The sequence below is a fragment of the Nicotiana tabacum genome, chromosome 16 (assembly GCF_000715075.1).
Source record: "Nicotiana tabacum cultivar K326 chromosome 16, ASM71507v2, whole genome shotgun sequence".
Classification (NCBI taxonomy): domain Eukaryota; kingdom Viridiplantae; phylum Streptophyta; class Magnoliopsida; order Solanales; family Solanaceae; genus Nicotiana; species Nicotiana tabacum.
Window position 1 is genome coordinate 43253390 of NC_134095.1, and position 6475 is coordinate 43259864.

The following is a 6475-nucleotide window of genomic DNA, read 5'->3' on the forward strand; positions in this document are numbered from 1 at the left end:
AACAATAAATGGTAATAAATGGTATTAACGTAAATAAGGAGGAAGATTCACTCAATATTAAATGAGGTGGGTGATTCGTCCTTCTGACAATGATGAGAGATAGACAAATCCTAGAATATCAAAACTATTCACGGATCTGATGGAAAATTATGGAATAATGGAAGGGAGAATCTTATTAGAAAGGTTATGTTTGTATCTTTTTTAGAGAGAGAGAGAGAGTCTTCTTCTCAACAGTGTTCTTATCAAAATCAATATTACATGCCTTTCTCCTTATCTCTTTTTCTTTTCATATGGGACATACCCCTAGTCAACCCTAAAAGTACAAGCATAGAAAATATTCAATGGAATATTCTCCTAAAGATCCTATCACAAAACTAGCCGTTACTACTGCTCTTGATACTTGACCTCGGCCGTCATTGACTCCTCGGCCATGAGCCCACTGTTTACTAGTCGACCTCGACCACATTACTTTTGGTAATACCGCTTCATGTTAAATCTTCTTGAGACAGCTTTTGACCTATATAGGAGGTAAAGAGTTTGTCACTGATCTTTAATTAACATGGAATAGGCATGCAAAGAAAGACTAAAATATTAAATTCTTTTGGACAAATTTGTTTTATCAAAAGAAAACGGCTTGGAAAAGTTGTAACATAAAGAATATGTTCAGTTACTTGTTTAGAAACGGTACAAAAGGATAAGAGTACTACTTAATTGTAAGGGAAAATAAGTGGGAAATGAGAAAAAATGTCAAATAAATGAGAAAAAAGATAAATGGTAATCTTAGTCTAGGAGAGGTGCCAAGTCATTTCTTCCATTCCCTCTTTATATATATATATATAGGCTATAACTCACTTAATTTAATAAAGTAGGAACTAAGTAATACTAGTAGTTACAATAAACTAAAGGAAACAAATACTTACAAACTACTAAATCCAATCTTGTTGAATTGCCAATTCTTCTTAGCGTAAAAGTAATATGGAGCAGTTCAATGACTTTATCCTGGAGCAAGTCAGTCTGAATTAACTCGACCCAAGCATTCATTTGCAAATACACAACTTCAGTGGCCCGATTATTGCCTCAACAGTCTATATCCAGATTTACTCTATTCCTACTGTTTCCATATTCTATATTTATACTTTTAACACGATATACCAGGACAACATGATATTTATATTAGCATAAAGACTACAATGACTATATAAAACAAAATCTGATGTATTAACCAAAAACAAGATAAGCCACATATACAACCACTATATCAATCAATAATAACTAACTTTGAAGTCCCCTACTCCGAATTCCATTTTTTGATCTAATGCATATTAGTTTTAAAACGAACTTAGCAATGGAGGTTTAATTCCATCAAATTATTCAGCCAACCTTGTAATATGGCATATTAGATCTGACTATAGTAAAGTCAATTCAATGCACTTCAAACCACACGAATCAACTACAGTAACAACAAAAGCAATTTGAGCAAACAAATATCAATGTTTACAGATAAGCCACAGAAGAATCATATACTGTTTTAGGCAAAATCACAATAAGAGTCTAAATTTTGAAAAGGTTTAAACAAGGGAAAGCTTGATATGAACTTTAAACAATAAAGTATCCCTAATAATGTCAACATAAATCTCATTTAAAATAGCATATCTATATTGGAGAAAACAGTACCTTGATGGCCAAAGAAAAATGACTGACTTCAACAGAATAGTGGGGGAAGGGAATGGGGTGGAGCTTAGCCAATAATCAGAAGTAAACCGCGAGGATTTTCACCTATTAGAACCAAGAATATGAGAGCAAATAAACTGCAATTCCACAGCTATAGAAATCCCTCTTTTATGTCGTTTCCTCTTGTTTTCTATCTTTGGTTTTTGACATTTTTCCTATTTCAAATCTGAGCTTCAATTTCAATTCAAAAACTTTTGTTTTAGCAATTTGGACTGTTAGTTATGCGTGTGTAAGAGTGAAAGTAAGGTCAAAATCCTGTGTGAGAAGGGTCTAGGGGAATTTTTGTGTGTTAGCAGATGAGAATGAATAGAGGTGAGAGATGGGGCGGCTAGGGTTTTTCTTTTGAGGGAGGGGGCCTGTTAATCATAGGGGATTGGGAGATGGGGTGTTTTAGTAGGTGAGGGCAAGGGGCAACAACGTCGTTCCTGGGCTGAACTGCGTCGTTTGAGAGGTGAGTTAGGTGGGTTAGGTAGACAGGGGAATGAGTTGAGGCAAATTTGGCAAAGTCCGTGCCTAAGTGTTGGCCCAGTTCCTATTTTGAGCTCAATCAAACCTTCTCCTTTCTCTTTTCTTATTTCCATTTTAGCCACTAATTAACTAATATAATATTATGAATTGGAATTGCACAATTAACCTATTACATTAGTTATCTAACAACTAATTAATTTGTGGATTGACCAACTCAATTAATTAATTTGAACCTAACATGCAAAACAAGCTAAAGTATTTTTGTAATTATGTCCTTAAAACTACAAATAAAAATCTAAAAATGCAAAGATAAATAATAAAATATTTTTTGATGGTTTTAAAATATTCCTAATGAGGCAAAATGATCTATTAATAAAATAAATGCAATCAAGAACACAAATAAAATTCGTAAAATTCTACAAGATCAATACAAATTATTTTGAATATTTTTAGGAGTAATTTCATATATGGGCAAAAATTACGTGCTCACAACTTCCCCTCTTTGCTCGAGAACATGAAGTGTTTTCGAGCAAAGATAAAGTGAGAAATTTTTGCCCATTTGAATACTCAATGGGAATTAATTTTGAAAGAGTTTGATCGAACCTTGCTTCAAAGGTCTATAGAGGAATAAAGTCAGTATAGTTCTGGAAGTTTTGGTATCTGAGACTATCGAAAAGCTGGAATTTCACTGTTGTTGCTGATGTTATTTCTTGTTCAACTCCTTATTACACCAAAATCAAAATCAAAATCAAAAGAAACTAAATAAGCCTATCAACTACGAGTTACAAGATTCCTATTTATAAGTCTTTTGAAGCTTGATCTTGAGTCTTAACTGGTTCTTCATGCAGACTCTAATCTGAATCTTAATGCTTGCTAGCTGCAAGTGCTAGTTCATTCATTTATGGATTCTTCTGATCAAACTGGGAAATGCAAAGCTCGTGACTTCTGTCGTCTTGAGCAGTCTGATCACGACCTACTCCGCAGTACTAATTATGTAACGAGAGAGGGTCGGAGCAGCTTTTAGCTAATTTTGGTTTGGGATCCATATCCATAGAGAGCTAGAATTGGAGTCGAGTATCTATCTAGTTTAGGATTGCGTATATGTTCCAAATTACACTTCTAATCATTTTTAGGGGTTTCCTTTATAATTCTACTTTTAACAAACTAAAAATTGTAAATTAAGCTAAGAGTTAAATGCTACGGGTTGTTCAAATAGTTTAAAGGTCACTAGGGTAGTGACATCCGCCTAGGTGGTCGATTGACGGGTACTTGAGTCTAAGGAACAATTGACATGATTGGGGAGTATGATATAACCGTTGCACTACTTTACCCACTCTACACCTCTCGGTGGTTCAAGTGATTTTGCCCAATTGACTTTCTCAAGACCAACTGGGTATGCAAATCTGCACAAGTTGTTTAGGGTTCAAGTCGGGTATTACTGTCTCGAGGTTTAACCCTTTAATTGGGGCTATCAATCTCTTGAGTATGCCCCAATTCCTTGTTGGATCAATTTCGGAGACTTAGGCTCTCTTTCTCAGGAAGAGCCCTAGTTAACTAAACATAAACTAGTGTTTGCAACCACTAATTCAACAATTAACAATGAAATTGACCCAAATATCAAACACCCATAATCAATTTAGCCCTAAAGAACAAGACTCATCAATTACCCACACTAGGGTTGAGCCACAACCCTAGCTATGGGGTCTAGCTACTCATATTCAAAGAAGAAAAACAAGAAATGGATGAAGATAAATACATATTAATTAATTGCTAAGCTAAATACAAAGATTCAATAATGAAATGTAGTTAAAGTTTCTCAAAATGACGAAGAAAAGTCGACCCACGAGCGCAGCTATGCTATTACAATATCTAATGACCTAAAAATGGAAAAAGGATCTATTTATACTAAGCTGAATAATCTGGACAAAAATGCCCTTGCGGGGTTAGTGCGGACCGCACAGAATGAACTGCGGCCTCACTAGGACTCTTGGCTCCAAATTCCAGCTTTCTAAACTCAGGCTCCACGGACCGCATAGAATGGACTGCGGCCGCGGTGACTTCTAGTGTGGTCTGCACAAAATGGACTGCGGACCGCATTTCTTGAAAGCTCCAAACTGCAACTTCTCTGAATCTTGGCTCTGCGGACCGCACAGAATGGTAGTGTGGCCGCATGGACTCTAGTGCAGATATCAATAAATCTAGTGCGACCGCATTGCCTTTTAGCCTGAATACCCGCTCTCTGAACCTCCTAGTGCGGACTGCACTGGACCTATTTTTCCTGAGCTTGTCTTGTCTTTGGTACTTGTGCAAGTTTCACTCCTTTTGAGATGATCTTTGACATCTTGTCACTTTATTGATCAAACCTGCAATCAAGCACAACTTATGAGCCTTTTGGGATTATTTTGTATGAGTTTCTAATCAAAGCATGAGCAAGAAGGAGTTTAAAATGCGTCAAAATCCCTAGTTATCAACTTTCTCAAACTTAAGCTTTTGCTTGTCCTCAAGCAAATAAAATAAGACCCACCCCTTAAGGGGAAATCCAAGAAATTTTCAGCTGTCCTAAAGCAACCTCAACTAGCATCAATTGGGACTAACAATTGCCCTCAGTACAAATGAATCATTAACAACATTTACCATTTGAAACACCATGGATTAAGTGTTACACAAGAGCATCAAAAGTTGACTCAACACATCAAAGAACTCTTTCAATTACTTTGGGCATTGTGGAACCCAAACTCACACATCCTCAACTCTCCTTAAGCAAACCTCACCTTTAGAATAGTGGCACACAAAACGAGGTTAATGGAAATTCACTCATCTCTCTCAAGAAAAAGTCACAAGTCCGGCTCTAAGTACCATATGCTTGCCCCTTATGTGAGTATCCACTAATGTAAGCTTCATTCAACTAAAGATCATATAGGACTTTTGTGGAGACATTGTGAAGGCTTTTGGTTCAGGGTAGAAAGTATTCTAAGTAAGTTCCATCTTCCCTTAAGCATTTCTTTTGATTCATTTGACATATATTCACTTGACTCTTTGAGTCATTTCACTTCTTTCTAAGGGGTTAGAGAGACACACTGTCACTCTTCTTAGGCATTTCAAACCTTTTTTCCTTTTTCAACTTTCCACACCTTTCATTCTTTGCTTTTCTTGAATCCCTTTTTATTCTTTTTTTAACATTGAACATTCTTTTTGTCTTTGTGTTTTTTTTCTTTTTCATTGCCTTTCCTTTTCTTCATTTTTGTGCCTTTTTACCACTTTGTTACAATCCTTGTCTCTTCCCCCACACTTATACTTTTGCCATGTGCTAAAGGAAAGATTGGGTGCCATGAGAGGGTATCTTTTAGAATAAGTATAGGCTTGTATCATGGTTCTTGAAAGAAAAAGGTTTAAGGCTCAAAAGGATTAACTAGGGATCTTATCATTGGTAAGCTATGGAATTGTTCAAACTATCATTTATATCAAGGAGAGCCTATAATCATGTCTCAAGTCAAAATTCACTTATGATTTCGCCTCAACAAACATTCAGCGCAAGTTCTAGACCAATTACTCGGGAATTAGACTTGCAATTTCAATTACTCACCACACAAGCTAAGGGATTGGAAAAGACATAGAGTCGGGGACCCACAACGACCTTAGATATGATTTGAGCACACAATGGTCCCAAAAAAAAACACTTGATGATTATTGATCAACACAAGAGTCTCAAGGTCACGACTTTCACCATCCTAAACACAACAATTTGTTTTTGACCATGAGATCAAAGAAAAATGTACTAGGCCCAAGTGAAGCTTTGCTTGAGGCACCCTTAACTACTAACTATTAAAAACAGAAAGAAAAAACAGACTCAAACCCTTAAGAAGGTTGTCACGACATCCATCATTGGGAAGAGCCACTCGGTTCACACAACACTCCACCTTTGGAAAAAACCGTGGCATTAAGAAAACCAAAGACTTCTTGCAAACTTCGAAAACAAAAAACTACGAATCACAAATAAGAAGCTAAGAATGAAAAATTTGCGGAAAATAGAATGAATATATACAAGAGGGGATTCGAATATTCAAAATTATATACAGACCACAGATGAAAAATCAAGAAAGCATAAAAATGTATCAAATATATATACAATCATCCGAATGAATAACAGGTAGGGCCTACCCCCTCAAATGAAAGTTGGCATTGTCCCCAATGCCAACTAGTCTAAATATAGCACCAAAAAGTTAAGAGGAAAAAGGATATAGAAGACTCCCTATGGCCCGTCTGTCTGCATAGGCTC

The 6475-nt window shown here is 36.1% G+C and overlaps 1 long non-coding RNA gene across 1 annotated transcript; it reads right to left on the reverse strand.

The window, feature by feature from the left end:
- Positions 1 to 221: 221 nt before the first annotated feature.
- LOC142170677 (uncharacterized) lies at positions 222 to 2245 on the reverse strand. Its single transcript, XR_012700026.1, has 2 exons — positions 1675 to 2245; positions 222 to 517 (listed from the first exon to the last, which is right to left on the reverse strand). It is a non-coding gene; the product is annotated as an uncharacterized LOC142170677 (long non-coding RNA).
- Between the last annotated feature and the right edge of the window lie 4230 nt (positions 2246 to 6475).